This window comes from Pseudochaenichthys georgianus, chromosome 9, assembly GCF_902827115.2.
Source record: "Pseudochaenichthys georgianus chromosome 9, fPseGeo1.2, whole genome shotgun sequence".
In the NCBI taxonomy this organism is placed as follows: Eukaryota; Metazoa; Chordata; class Actinopteri; order Perciformes; family Channichthyidae; genus Pseudochaenichthys; species Pseudochaenichthys georgianus.
The window spans coordinates 22,139,757-22,155,709 of record NC_047511.1 but is presented as its reverse complement, the minus strand read 5'-3'; the positions used below and the strand labels follow the sequence as shown (position 1 = coordinate 22,155,709).

Below are 15,953 nucleotides of genomic sequence, written 5' to 3'. Positions count from 1 at the left end.
GTGGGCACCGTTAGATTCTGTGTCTCCTTGCGATCATAAACGATGTGTTGGATGTGCGGCTAGGATAAGTAATAAGGGAGCTATCGGTGCAGTAATAGGTTAGCATTTTCGCTCGGGGCTAATTCAGAGGCTCACTGTTAGCATTGTGTTTTTTTAATTTTTTTATTCCGGATCGTATGCCACTCTATTCGACCGAATCGGTTCATAAGCATAGGCCATGGGATGCCTGGTAACTGTAGATGCTTCCACATCAATGTCATCTCCCGACGAATAGTCAAATTCATCGTTCAAAACGTCGATCTCATTGCAAAATTCCTCCATCGCTGCCATATCTGCTACGTTGTGTTGACTTTTGGTGGAGCGAAAACACAGCCAGTGACGTCACCATTTGGGACTCCCCTAATGGCGGCGGCCTGGTCCCGGAATTCCCCACCCGGTAGGCGGATAATTAATTTTCTTTTGGCGAGTAATATCATATACAATAAATATTACGTTCAATATCCATTGTAAAATGAATAAACTACCGGAATATTATAACTGTAATTGGTGTTTCCTTTCCCCTTTAAAGTGCACCAGATTGAAGCATTTTACTTTAAAATGTTCAAACATTTCTTCCCGGTATGCCTGAGAAGGCAGATATGCTTGTTTTTCTCAACAAGAACCGTTTTTAAATGGGGGGGGAGGTTTCCTTTAAAAGTTGGACTGTTGTAGCTTCAGTGGTTCTCAGTGGTTCTCAGGTTACAGTTACATAGCAGTGAATATAAACAGACTGATTAATGTGAATATTACTGTAAACTAACCTGTGTAAAAGTTTCTCGAATAAATGTAATTTTTTTGGTGGAAGAAGCATGTATCATTTTTTTACCCTGCCCCTCAAGGAATCGGAATTGAGAACCGTTAAGAACCGGAATCGAAAAGTAGAATCGGAATCAGAATCGTGGACATTCAAACGATACCCAACCCTAGTCATAAGTAGCACAACTTCCCTCTAAAGACATAATCAATTATAAATGCTAATAATATATTGTAACACTGAAGAAGTGACACTGCAACCAACTTCATTAAGGCTCATAAATACAATCGCCCAATCCAGGCATTGCTTGCAAAAGTATGAAAAAAATACATCATTTAAATATTCTTCCAGACATTGCTTTACGAGTTATGTCACTGACTTTTCTCTGTGCCGTGTTTGTCTCACTCACAGGAAGTGAGTAGCGTGAAGAGACAGTAGGTTTTGTTTACTTCGTAGATGAAATGTGGGTCAATATAAACATACAAGTCTCAACCCTAACCTCATCTCCTATTTCTCTATTTTCACATACAAAAGCTCAGTAGACCATACTCAAAATGTACTAAAAAAAAAATACTTGTCATGTATGATGACCTTATACTGTTGCATGGTCCCTTTTGACACAGCAATAAAGTGACTTCAGTACATTTTCTATAGAACAGCTGTGGACCAGTGTTTCCACCAGACCAGGGGCCTCATTTATAACGCCGTGCGTAGGATTCACGTGGGAAGGTTGCTTACGTAGTAGAAATCCAAAAAATAGGTACATAAATGTTCCGACATTTTCCGATTCACCAAACATTGCGCACCGGCGAGGAAAGTGCGTACAGCACTTCCTACGCCGGTTTCCCTTTATAAATCACAACCGACTCGAAATGCGGTGCAGCTTTTGCGGGCTTCACGTAACGCCCATATTTGCCTATAAATAGTCAAAGAGTTTAGATAGGCGGTCATTCTGACTGACTGCATGAAGAAGATCGCAGGAAATGACGACAGAACAGCTAAAAAAAGACATCTCACACCGTGTCAGATTTTGGTTATTTTGGGGAGGTCGAGATAAATCATATTGTTTGGTGGATGTAGTTTGAACCAGAGTAGCAGCATGGAGGTCGGATCGTCACCAAATTAAATAAATAAATAAATGGCCCGAAAAAGGTTAATGACAAAAACAATACACATAGCCTTCCTCAGGCAGTGTGTTTGTACCGGGGACAGGAGACACCCCCTTAATGAGAAACTGTAAGAAGTAAACGGGGAATCCCTCCGGTGTGGAGTCATGACGACTGGATCTGAATTATGTTTTTGGTGGTTTGTGTTCAAGTTGTTGATCAGCTGTGCGTAGTGCTGCGTACCGGTACGCCGAACCGGTACTGGACTTGTAAAACGTTTCGGTTCAAGTCCGGTTAAAACCGGAACGTCGGGAACCGGTACTTGGACTCGCAAAAAAACTAGCACTTACGTATATTCTGGTGTCTGTGGTTATTTAAACATTCCCTGATAAACGTTATTCAGCGTCAATAAATGAGTGCTAATCCCAGTGTGCTCAGTGTACAACATCACATGTCATTTCACCTTCGATTCACGGTTTGAAGATGTAGAATTTCGCCACATGCTAATGCTAACCGGAAGTGAATAATTTTCAGAATAAAAGTATTAAGTTAATAGTGTGAACTTCCGGTTTTTTCAGAATAAAACTGATTTAAATTCAAATATATGTATTTAATTCAAAATTACGCCATATCAACATTGATTTTAATTTCTAACAGTATGTATGTACATCACTATGTATGTAGTATGTACTGTATAATGTACACATGTAGAAGTTGTAGAGTTGTAGAAAATACATGGTGCACAGACAGTACAGTACACTCTGACTGTACAGTCACTACAGTGTAGCCTACTGTATAGTAGGTGTGTAACAGTGTAATGCGTATAGTCTACTCTACCTTTCAGCAACGTTTTAGGGATTTAGGCTCAGTCAGCTCAGGGACTGTTTGGTTACTTTAGTTTGGTAAATGAAATACATGTTTGAACTTTGTAGTAGTTCACTGTAGTTGCTGTCATAAGTCATTTGTAGACTAAGTGGCACATTTGTACTTTGTAGAGAAATGTAGACACAAGTTGGAAGGGAGCACAATAAATCTGATGAGTTTGAATTTGAGTTGATTATGAGTTAATTTTCAATTGATAATTAGCTCACAATAAGTTCACTTTAGTTACTCACACAACTTGACACAAGCCATGGGTTCAGGTCCGGACTTATAAGTCCGGACCTGAACCTGAACCTCTGGACTTGAGTCCGGACCTGAACCTGAATGTGAGTCCAGGTACGCAGCACTAGCTGTGCGCAGCATCTCCACTGACTGCAGCCTGTGCGTCTCAACTTTTCGTCATTTCAAGCGATAAAAACTCTCGATCTTCTCTCGAATTATTAATATTTTTGGACGCCCTTGGCTCGCGGTCAGGGCGTCCCGAACTGAATAAGGGCGTCAAATGACGGCAAGAGGCCCCCCTGGCGGAAACGCTGCTGTGGACCCCCGACCAAGGCTTTGAGAACAACCTCAGGGGCAGCAGAGCCCCAGTACATCCACTGGTGGGGGTTACAAAGAATGAGCTCACACACTTACACTCTCACACACACAGGCAAAGACAAAGTGAACTGTTTCTGCATTTAGTTGTGGAGAAACAGTTTCCAATCGAAATAGGGATGTTTGTCCTACCTTATTCTGAAGCAGCCACAGGTTTTGTAAGGTTTTTGTTGATTGCTGCGCTGTCTTAAAAGGAAAAAAATAGACATGTTAGCAGCATCTTAGTTAACACCATCAAAGCATTACCTCTGCTCTAAAATCTATGAATGAAGCAAATCTAAGTTAAACCAGGGAATATCTAAAAAATAATACATGAATAATGTCATGTTGCTACTTATATGTCTGCACTTATGACGGTAAACAATTTCCTTAGCACACAGACTTATTTATGCCTGTTTAAACTGTATTTGGCACATTGCCTCCCTCTCAGCTAGGAATAAGTGTCAAACCAACCAAGGAAGGAAGGAAAGTGCGGCATCTCAACATGATTAAGTATTCACAACCAGACAAGCCAAATCAGAGGTAATAGGAAAGACATCATTGCAGCAAGTGCAGGAAAATGGAGAAAGAGGAGAGGGATAAACTGTGATGGGAGGGAGACAAAACCTTTGACTCAGAGCTCATTTGATTGCAGTGAACAAGCTCTTTCTCTATCTACTTAAAACATACACTTTTTTACCCCCAACTGTTGCTATGACTCCTCCAAACATTAAATCACTTGTAATGTGAATTAGCTTATGCATGGACGGACCAGACACACACATACAGGTTTTCCTCCTCTGCTCCCCATCAGAGGGTGAAATTATATGATATTTCTGATCCTGTCGAGAGCTTAAAAACATTATATTTGGCTGGGCTTTTGATTTCTCTTGTTTTGTCCTTTTTGCCCTTTTTGCCAAACCTCAACCCACAAATCAGGTGGGTGTTTAAAAAATTGTCCTGTCAAAAGTGGAACATAATTCCAAGCGATGCAGTCTAGGTAAGTTTAAATTATTTGAGATTTTGAATGAATCATCTGAATGACCTCTGAACTAGGGCAACTATTGCCAACCTAGGAGATGAATGAAGAATGCCAATGGCCATGCCAAATTACTTATTTACTGAATGTAAAATGTTTTAGGAATTTTATAAATACTTAATCAAATTCTGCTTTGGATTTGTTGCTCAATCATTCAAAGAGGACACGTGTTGTGAGGAAAGTGATGGAACTGCTGCAATTCAGACTGAGATACAAATTCAGTTTATGAATTTAAGAAAATGTGTTGTTGTCACTAGTTACATGTCCGGTTTTCACTCAGGGAGAATGTGCGTTGCATTGTGTATTCAAATCAGACATTATCTGTATGACCATGAAACTATCAATTCTACACTTCAAAAGTTTGCTAAAGGCATCTTTGTTGTCAATAACATGTTTGAGGTAGCAACACTATCTTGGGTCAGCTGGGAATTCCCATCAGCTTATTGCTATTGGTCATAAGACCATCAACTCCAGCTTTATTGTCAACAACACACAAGCCTATTAACAACTTTGTATATATAAAAATAGGAAATGCATGGTTGAGAAACCCTTGCTGTTATTGATTTATTTTTGTTCGACAATACTCCAAATGTTTGTAGAGTATGTATTAGGGATGGGTACAGAGCCCCGGTATTAAGCGGGCCCCGGGGCTGAATTATTAAAGACTGTGGTGCCGTTAAGCTCCGACGTTATTGGTCTTGTTATCGGTACTGAAGACATGTAAAAAATATGTCATATGTATTATTGCTACACAAACATTATATTGCAGTTTTAGTGTCGCCAACTCCGTTTCTAATATGCAAAAAGACTGCAAAATGCGTCTATGATTATTTTTAGTATTTTCGATCTTTCCAATCCAGACGAGAGATCTCTCTCTCCCCCGCCTGTGTGCGAAGGGGCGAGGCAGTTTACACACACGCAGCTGCTACATGCAGCAACACACACGGAGGAGATGGCGGAGAGAATGTGCTCCGAGGTGTGGTTAAACTTTACCCGTCTCGATGTGGACAATGCTCGTTACCAAAAGTGCAATAAGAGTTTAGCATGTAAGGGCGGTAACACGAGCAATTTGTCGAAACTAGGGATGCACGATAATTATCGGCCCGATAATTATCGGTCCGATATTAGGAATTATGACGTCATCCCGATAAACCGATAACAGTATTAATAGCCCCGATAATATACAATATTTTTTTTGGGTAAAAAAAAAGAAAAAATACTGCGGTGTGGGTGGATTGGGATGAGGGGCGCTTGTTTTTCACTCGGCTCCTCCCGTTTTGCCAGTACTGTGGTGTTAGTGGTTTAGGAAGAGGGGAGTTCTTCACAAATCCAGCGCTCCCTAATACTTCGAACCTGATCAGTCACCTGAAACATCGCCATCGCTACGATGGTGTGTTAAAAGCGTACGAAGACAATAATACAATACAGTGTGTGTGTGTGTGTGTGTGTGTGTGTGTGTGTGTGTGTGTGTGTGTGTGTGTGTGTGTGTGTGTGTGTGTGTGTGTGTGTGTGTGTGTGTGTGTGTGTGTGTGTGTGTGTGTGTGTGTGTGTGTGTGTGTGTGTCTGCGCGCGCGTTGGAGCTATGTGCAACTCAAGGCATATGCTCGAACCGGAGCTGCCTGGACGCTGCAATCATGTTGCTGAGTGTGCTGAGTCTGACTTCTCCTCCAATGTCCCGCTGTCTGCTTCCTGCATAAAGTCAAGTGCTCGGCGCAGTTGTGTGGATAGAGCGCTCCTCTGTTTTCATTTAAACAGCTCCTTATATCTGTTAGCGCAGCTAGCTAGCACCCGATGCTAACAACAACAATGCACTAAGGTCTCTCTCTTGCTCGCTCGGACCACACGTACACACACCCTCCCGGTCCTCCAGATGGCCAGTCGGTGCCTGCCAGTGAGTGTGGAAGTGTGGTCTGGCAGGAGCGGGGCTGTCAGCATCAGCTTGTAGATGGTATTTTAAACTCGATGCGCTCTGAAGCTACGGGGCGGCCGAGGAAAAAAAATACACATGCGTTAATCGCGTTAAAATAATTAGTGGCGTAATTTTTATTTGTATTATCGGTTATCGGTATCGGTCTTGAGAAGCAGGAAGTTATCGGTATCGGTATCGGTTTCAAAAAACCAATATCGTGCATCCCTAGTCGAAACATTTAGCAAAAGTGCACCACATTCAGACGGAGAAATGCACCGGGTTCGACTGTCTTTCTAGTAGCTCTGTAGCCCCATCCAAGAGTAACTTTTCCACGTCAGGTATTATGTATGCTAGCAGCAACACACGGAGTTAACTCAATTATACAAACATGGGTTAATGATTAGAGGTAACTGAGTTATTTATTTTGTTAAAGTTTCAGCTCTGTTTACAGTTCTGTCATCACATTATTTAATACGATTTGTTAACACATTGTTGTTTATTTTGATGTGAAATATTATGTATTTAATTTAAATAAAAAGCAATGTTAGTTTTGTTCACAATTTGTTTAGTTAGTTTACCTTATTTTTTTCTCCAAAAGAACCGATAAAAGTACCGTTAAAAGACCGGAACGATAAGCGGCATCGATAAAAGTAGTAGTACCGTTAAAACCTTAACGATACCCATCCCTAGTATGTATACACGCTGTGATCTCAAATTTGTGAGAAACTATCTCCTTGAACCAGCAGCACAACCCATCAGAGAGAAAGCTTATCTCAAGGATTTACACTGCAAGTCATTCTGGACATAGGAAGTAAATGTATATCTAAAGATTTATGGGTAGAGGATGGAAATAAAATGATAATATCATTGCATTGCAGACAGTCCATACATATGGCAGCAAGAGAGCCAAAAGCAACTCATGTGAAATATATCTTCACCTCTTCCATGAAGCAATTTAATTAAATCCATGCTGTAATTAACTTATTTCTGTGTTCCATGGAAAAACATGAAAGCTACAATAGAAATGATCATCAGTGTTGTGGTTCTCCGTAATAAAGTAAACTGTATCTGCAGTGGTAAGTTTGCAGCCATTTCAATGCTCTGTACACATACTTGTTGTAGGTGTGCTGATTCATTGTGGTTGATGAACATCAACTCAGTCCCAAATAGAAGTAACTTGACACCTGACTGGGATATTTTGAGGTTGCAGAGGTTGACACCGCTCGTATTTAGACTTACCTGAGTGCATCTGAACTCTGTGTAGTTAGTTAGAGGGAATTTAAGTAACCCTAATAAAATAAATCTTTATGGTAACAAGCGCGATTTAAGTAGTACATGGATTAATATTTAATGTCATTTGGACCACACTTCCCCTAACCAACTATTAATTAAAGCCAGCTTGTTGGTATTCTGATGGTTAAGGTTGTCTCCAGAGAGACACCACCTGCTTTAACCTTGACCACTGAGAACTTATGCATTTCTGTTATTGAATTTAATTAGCTGCAACCAATTTTTGTTTTGTGTGTCATACAGTGATACAACACAACAAGTCACCTGCTGTGATTTGAAACTGGCTAAAATACTGTCCAGAACGATGAAAGTAGTGCTTTGCCATGCTTTTCGTACACAGCTTATTTTTCGACATTGCATGGTGGAGCAGTATGAAAGAATGCAAATGTCCAATTCATTCAGACCAGACACCAAGATAATATACCTTTACAAGTCTCTTGTGATAAATCTGTGTGATGTCTGATTGAGCCCATGTGTGGACAGACAGGGTATATGCAGGAATCCTGAAGTCAAATGTAATACCTTTTAAGACCCTTTCCATACATTTTAAGACCTCATCACAACTTCGAGTTCTAACCGGTTACATTGGCAACACACTTTACCTCACATTAACTATATTGATTGTAAAATAGCATAACTAAACAGAGTGCAGACAGACTACTGAAGCCTCCTCTCCACATGAACTTCAACCTCTCTGTCAAGGTCAGGTTTAATGCAGTATGCTGCTTTTTTGCTTCTGTAGACTGTGCTCTTTCATTCCAGTAGAACTCCACAGAAACCATTAGAAACCAGTTTTAATAGCCTTAATTTTCGCTAAATTGATTTATCAACTTTTAATACTTTTTAAGACCCCGCGGACACCCTGACAGAGCTGCTAATTCTCCAGAGCATTCACTGCGAGCAGTGGGCTGTTGAGGACGTTACTGTTGCACCTGTCGTAAAGCACCTGAGGATAAAGAAAAGGGATAATTTACATGAAGACACTGGACAGACAATGAGATTCTGGACTATTTGTGTGCCAGGGCCAAGGGCGAAACCATCAGACGGATTTATGACGAATTACAAACTGGATAATGTGTGGTGGTGTGCTGCATTCACTGACTCCTGCATTCTCTAACCAGGTGCCACCCCTCACCTATATTAAATGAGTATTTCTAGAGAGGGAGAACGCTTCGGACTACGCTCCGATCGCCAATTTTGGGGCCGATCGCCGATCGCCGGAATCAGTATCGGCCGATACCGATCGCCGATCCGATCGAGTGAGCGGGCGGGATCTTCCATTTTAAAGTGATGTTTAAAACTCAGTTAATGGGGCTCATTCACTGGCGCTTCCACAAACAGCCAACATAATTATTACATTCAAATGAAGTACATTATTCAAGTTTACATTAACTAATAACTTTGGATAATATATCCATAGACTGTATATAAATATATAATAATAACACGGGAGAACACGGAAGAAATGAGCGGAATTGCGCTCTCGTTTCCTCTCTTCCCCCCCCCCTCTCTCTCTTCTGACAGCCCGTATCTCGTGCGGCCTTTCTAAAAATAAGCCTAATTCAAATGTAGACAATATTTAAATGGAAACAACGAAAGATATAGCCAAATAATATAAAACATTCCTCCGCAACATGTAGGCCTACATGTAGGCCTACATGTTTTTACAACCTGCCGTGGCTATTCTTTAGGCCTACTTCATGTTTATCAACGGCAAGTTCTTGTTGATGAATATAAGCATCTCCGCATTTTTGGAAGTCAGCCTGTTCCTCTTTTCATCTACAACATTCGCTGCTGTGCCGAAAAGTCGCTCGCTATCTACACTTGTGCACGGCGCGCTGAGGTAGGCTCGTGCAGCTTCTGCGAGTGCAGGGAAGCGGCTTTTATTGTCTTGCCAAAAAGCAAGCGGCTGTCCGCTTCGTGGGAGAAGTGGCTCTGACAAGTAGAGATTCATCTGTGATGCGTATTGACTGTAGGGATGCCAGCGATTATTCGATTATTCGAATATTCGTTACAGTCTCCATAATCGAATATTATTTTTAAAAATCGATTTTATTTATATATTTTTTTTTTTATTATTTATGTATTTTTTTTTTTTTCTGGCTTAGTTTCAACCAAAATATATATATGCTAATAATAGTAATAGTATTAATAATTGTAAATTGCCATTGGTCACACCACCAGTTTGTTTTACTGTAAACTTGGAGGAAGCCTGCGTGCAGAGCAGACTGCTGCTGCAGCACGCTACACACCGACCCCACCCCCACCCCCCCTCTCCCTCACACGTGCGACTAAAGATGAACAAAGCGGCAGCCGGCAGGTAAAAAGAGTTCCTCCTTGTGGAACTACTTCGAACTTACAAGTCCAAAGGAAGTTAAATGCAAGCTCTGCGAAAAGACGTTGGTCTATCACAGCTCAACCTCAACAATGCGTTCGCATTTGAGTGCGAAGCACGCCAAAGAGGTTACAGAGAAAGACGCAGCACAGCTGGCCATTACCAACTTCACTTCAAGGCCACGTTGTTGTGATGACATGCTTGTTTGTTGATTGTACTGTTAAACATTATTCTAGTAAAGAAATAAACGGAATTCCTTTTGTCTGAGTTTTTTTTTTTTCTCCCGCGGGGGGGGGGGGGGGTTATTATTATTTTATATTTTATATATTTATTTTATGTATTTCTGCAGGTTAGGTTATTTGCAGGTTTATAGCCATATATGGCCTACATTGCACAACTCTTAAGTGTTTTTTTTTTATTAATTCTAAGAAAATTGAACCTATAGCATTCCTTTTACCAATAGCATACTTATTTTTTATGTAATTTGGCCTGCATAAAATACATATTTACGAAGTAGGCCTAGGTCTATTTGTTTTCTCACCTCGGATCCAGAAGTGCGGCAATTGCATACAGGCGCTGAGACCAAATGTCACCGAATCGCCTCTGGATCGCTTCCAACAAGATGGCTTTTGACGTTTTCACGCCATGGTCCATCTCAGCTTTTTTTTTTTTCTAACTAATGGACAATTTTCGATTTAAACCTTGATTTGTTCTGTTTTTTTCTAAACAAACCAGACCAAGGCAAAATTTAAATACATATTTTCTTTATTAACACAATAAAAATAAATGAGATTACTAAGTAGTCTAGGCCTATGTGAACAAATCAGTTGTTCAAGAATAAAAAAAATAAAATAAAAACAGCACCACGGCACTTAGCTGTCATTAATGTGCAAAGATTTTTTTTAAATCAAACTGAAAAAAAAATCTCTTGTAGGCCATCCCTGAAAAAACTTGTAAAATGAAATACAACAAATAATAAATAATGATAATGAAATGAATAATAAAAAAATACCCTCAAACAAAATAACATCCCTTTAACTTTCTAGGAAGTTGTCTTTCTACAGACCTTACACAGAACAGTTTGTTCTATGTATGACCGCTTGTACCCGAACCACTTCCATACAACTGAAGTAGCACCTTTTTTAGGAATGAGTTCTTCATCTGTGTTCGTGGACATTTTTATGGTACGTCTGTCGGTGAAGCGGTGAATGTGATTGTAGTAGGCTATGTGACTACCCGATCTGCAGCTCTGCACATGCGCACAGTGTTATAAATTAAAATCAATGTTTTTGATGGCATAAAGTACCTTAAACATACCGTCAGTTTAAATGCTGTTTTATACTGAAAAACCAGAAGCAGTTGTAATGCTTATATTCTGAAAATCCTTCATCTTCGGTTAGCATTTAGCATGTGGCTAATATACCATTTACTATAGAGGTGAATTTAGTAGCGATATGACACGGAGTGTTGCACACCGAAACCTACTGATTTCAACACTACAACTACTGTATAGACGTCGAGATATTATTATTGCTGAATATTAAATGAAGGTACAGTTTATTTGAATACGTTTGTTTACAGATGTGGGTAGCATGAGACAACATCCGGAACTACCAGAAATGAAACCAGCCGTGAAGTTTTTCCTGTATTGAGTATTGATTACAGTGTTCAAAACCATATTAAATGAAAAGTCATGAAAGAGATAAGGAGGAGAAAAGGCGTGTTTAGTTATATATGTAATGTACAATGTCTGAGTCCTCTGTTATGCTCAACAACGAACACAGCATAACAACAGCAGATCGGCAGAGCTGCAGATCGGGTAGTCACAGGCAATGTGGCTGTGTTTTGTGCGCGTTCTGGAAAGTGAGAGAGTAAGCTACTACGGAGTCCCTTAAAGCAAAACAAATCTGCGGAGTCTAGAAATGTTTTAAAATCGCGATTTTTCGGTTCAGCCATTTCACAAACCGTAGGAAAGTAAAAATGCAAATTAATCGTGAAAACCGAAAAAATCGCCCAGCCCTAATTGGAAGGCAGACTGTCCTGCGCATGGAGCAAAATCTGAGGGAGGAAGATATTTTGTTGGGCCTGTTGCGTTGGCTGCTCCTGTGGAAAGCTGCTGTGTTGCCGATGTGCTTACATCCCACTTAGGTGGATCTGAGGTTTTGGCATCTTATGCTCCATTTATACGAGACGGCCTGGTGTCATTGGTAGGTAGTAATGTCAGAGTTCCAATCAAAATCTTGCGAGACACAGGGGCTTTTGACTCCTATATTGTTGACTCGGTTTTGCCTCTGTCTTATGAAAGTGACACTGGTGACACCCTTCTGAGTTGGGGAATGGGATTAAAAGTTCTTCCTATTCCTGTTCATAGGATGTATATTGACTGTGGTCTTGTTAAGGGTGAGGTGGCTGTTGGTGTACGTCCAGCTTTTCCAATCGAGGGGATACAGTTCATCCTGGGCAACGGTTTGGCAGGGAGCAGAGTCTGGACTGATGTTCCCTCTGTGCTTTTAGTGACTGGCGGTCCGATTGAGTCAAGGTCTGAAGAGAGCTCTGCAGTGTTGGCAGACGTCACGTCTTCTTGTGTGATCACTCGTGCTATGGACAAAAACATGTTTAGAAACCAGAAGACCAAGCATTGTCCCACTAGTCAAAGTGGTCGTGGTGGCGGCAGCGTTGATGGTGGTCGTGGCGGCGGCAGCAGGGGTCGAGGAAGAGGCAAGGAAATGTCCTGCTATCGGTGTGGAGACCAAGGACACATGGCTCGTGACTGTGGGCATGCCAACGGCCGGAAGTGCTATTCCTGCGGTGGGCTTGGTCACATCCAGAGACGTTGCAGTAGGGTGAAATGTTACAGGTGTGGCGACATTGGCCACGTTGCGGTGCATTGCAGTAAAGCCAGTGAAACCAACTGCTACAACTGAGGAAACATGGGCCGTGACGGTAATGTATTGTCTGTCATACTGTTTGATAAATCGTTCTCGCTCTGCCCATCCTTTTAAAGTGTGCTTCTCAGGTTGTTTATCTGTGTTGCTAAAGATGTGGCTGGGTGTAGGAGGAGCAGTTGGCAGTGTGAGGGTTGTAAGTTGCAATTGTTGGTTTTGTTGGAAGTGGGGTGCCTTATGTCTTGTATTTCTGTTGTTCATTACTGGTGTTTTTTTTGTTTTGTCAGGGTTGGTGTGCCGGTAATCCGGTACTTTGGATTCCTAAAGCTTTTAGTCTACCTTACCATTAGGGCTGAACGATATACCGTGTCATGGCGATAACCGCGGTATGCGCATGCGCGGTATTCACACCGCAGGGACGTGCGGTTTTATTCTTTTTTTTTTTAAATGCTAACGCACTTTAGCACAGAATTCAAAATAAAGATACCCTTATTACTTATCGAAACTGCACATACAATATATCCGATTAAAGCTGAGACTCCACAGATTATTTAAGTATAGTATCCAAGCGATCCGATCTCGCAACAGGGGAAGCAAACACAGACATCACAACACGTACCATTTACGGAGCTTTTACGGGAGATCGTCTCACCATAGCTGTCAATCTGATCAAAAGACGTGTTCAATGGCATTAAAACGAGAAAGAAAAAACGCGGCTGAATCGGTTGATAATGTATCTGTGGCTTTGAAGCAATTGTTTATAATCCATAATTCCATTTTTATGTAAAACTCGGAGCACAACAGTTAGCTGCTAATGGTAGCCACCAGAGTGTATGCCGCTTCCGGTTTTGGCTACGCGTCACTCTCACTCCTTATTTGGTAATGTGTGTGTGTTAGACTGCGCTGGACTGCCGCATAGCCAAGACCGGAAGCAGCAGCCACTCTGGTGGCTACCATTAGCAGCTAACTTTTGCTCTGCGATATTTACATAAAAATGGAATTATGGATTATAAATTAAATCATTTTTTTATACGGAGACGTGAAAAACCTATGGATTAACCGATTCAGCCGCGTTTTTTCTTTCTCGTTTTAATGCCATTGAACACGTCTTTTGATCAGATTGACAGCTACGGTGAGACATCTCCCCTAGAAGCTACGTAAAGGTACGTGTTGTGATGTCTGCTTCCCCTGTCCGAGTTCAGATCACTCAGTGATGATACTATACCTAAATAGTGTCTTTCCCAGGGACAGAACGACATGCTGACTGCAGTGGGACTCGAACTTGCTATCCCCTGATTCCAAGTCCAGCACACTAACCACTGAGCCACAGCCTCCCTATATCTTGTAAGTGCAACTACGATAAGTAATAATAAGGGTACTTTTATCTTGAGTTCTGTGCCAAAGTGCGTTAGCATTTTTCGCTCAGGGGTCATTTAGATGCTTCTTATGAGACTTGTGTTTTGTTTTGGTAAAAATGGTTTGTATCGTCAGTTAGCTGAGATTATTTCCGTTAATCTGGTATAACACATTAATAGGTTCTTAAATATGACGATCCCCTGAGACACTGTCGTGAAAAAAAAAAGTAAAGTACCCGCCGGGACTTTGGGGTTTAACAGGTTAAAAAAAACGCAATATATACACCGCAGGGGGGGGGGGGGGGGGGGTCGCGATGTCAGTTTTTTTCAATACCGTGCAGCCCTACTTACCATCATCCAAGGGTAGTTTTCACTATAAGTAAAAAAGATTTTTTGGATGGACACTATAATTTTTACTATGTTCAATCTGAATTTTCTTTAAAATAAAAATCATATATATTGATTCTGACTTTTCTACATCCAACTCACAGGTTTATCATTACTTTGAGAAAAAAGATTATTAATGTAACCCTTTTAGAAGGGAAGAGACCTGAAAAACAGGCTTACGGCCCGTCTACACTACAGGCATCGAAAAATGCTTTCAACGCTTCGCCCATTCACTTGAATGGGGTGACGTAGAAGATTTTGAATCTTTGCCGAACTGCATTGTGGGGAGCGGAGCATGGCTTTGCAAGCATCGTGAGCATCAAAAGTTGAGCAATGTTCAACTTTTGATGCTCCCGATGCTTTCGAAGCTGGCATCAGCCAATCAAATCCCGTTTATGCAAATCCCGCCAGTACAAGCGCTAGCCAATCAAACCACGTGCAAGCTGGGAGAGCCAGACCGCAGTTCATTTCCTCATAATCCAAACGAGAAATGATGGTAGCAAATCACCCGGTTCTTTCCGACCAGAACTATTTACCGGGATACAAACCGGAGGAACCAGGCATGAGGGAGGTGGCAGAGACAGTGGGTGAAACTGGTAGGTTTTCGCCTGTTTGGGGAGTTTATATCCAGTTTACTTCGTTTTAACATTGCTATTGCTTTGTATGTCGGGGGCGGGAGATTCATGCGATTGGTTGTTGGTCGTGTTGCTCGCAAAAAATCGCCAAGCTTCAGACACGCCCAGCTTCAAGATTTTTTGATGCTTGTAGTGTAGACGGGCCGTTAGGGCTAAACTGGTTAACTGTGAGGTGTTATACAATTGTACTGTACTCTGGAGTTTAAAGGTAAAAAATAAACAGCATGATGGGATGCGCAGCACTAGTAGAGAGAACCAAATATGTAAAGCACTTTTTTGTTAATGTATGATTTGCTTAATGTAAGGAATAAAACAAAAATCCTCTGTCGTATCATATTTAAGTATCATTATTTTGCATTGTGTTGAATCGCATCGTATCGCCCGTATCGCAACAGGGGTGAATTGTATCGTATCGCTGGTGTTTCAAATGTATCGTTAATGTATCGTGGCAACGTATCGAGATGCGCATGGCATCGTCCTCAGTGATGGAGATGCACATCCCTAGTGGCCACAAGTTAATAAGGCCAACAATTAATCGAAATGTCATGAAATCACAAAATTGACCAGTGCGGTATCCCAATTGCAGAAAGAGCAATACTATTAAAAAGGCAATAATCTTTTTGTTAAAAAAAGCAAACCTCATCATGATCCTTTAAGAATGTAATGTCAATAAGTGAACGAAACAAAAATGATCAATACTTCAAAAAAATACATTAGATATTTTCCCAAATCGGGCAGCCTGCACTAGCTTCCATACATTG

The 15,953-nt window shown here is 41.0% G+C and overlaps 1 protein-coding gene across 1 annotated transcript in view; it reads right to left on the bottom strand.

Moving 5' to 3' along the window:
• The window catches only part of gpat2 (glycerol-3-phosphate acyltransferase 2, mitochondrial), a 253,027-nt gene that overhangs the window by 232,319 nt on the left and 4,755 nt on the right, over nt 1-15,953 (bottom strand). Inside the window, exon 2 of the mRNA XM_034092093.2 lies at nt 3,511-3,564. The gene's annotated coding sequence lies outside the window, so the exon portion shown is untranslated. The remainder of the gene's footprint in view (nt 1-3,510; nt 3,565-15,953) is intronic.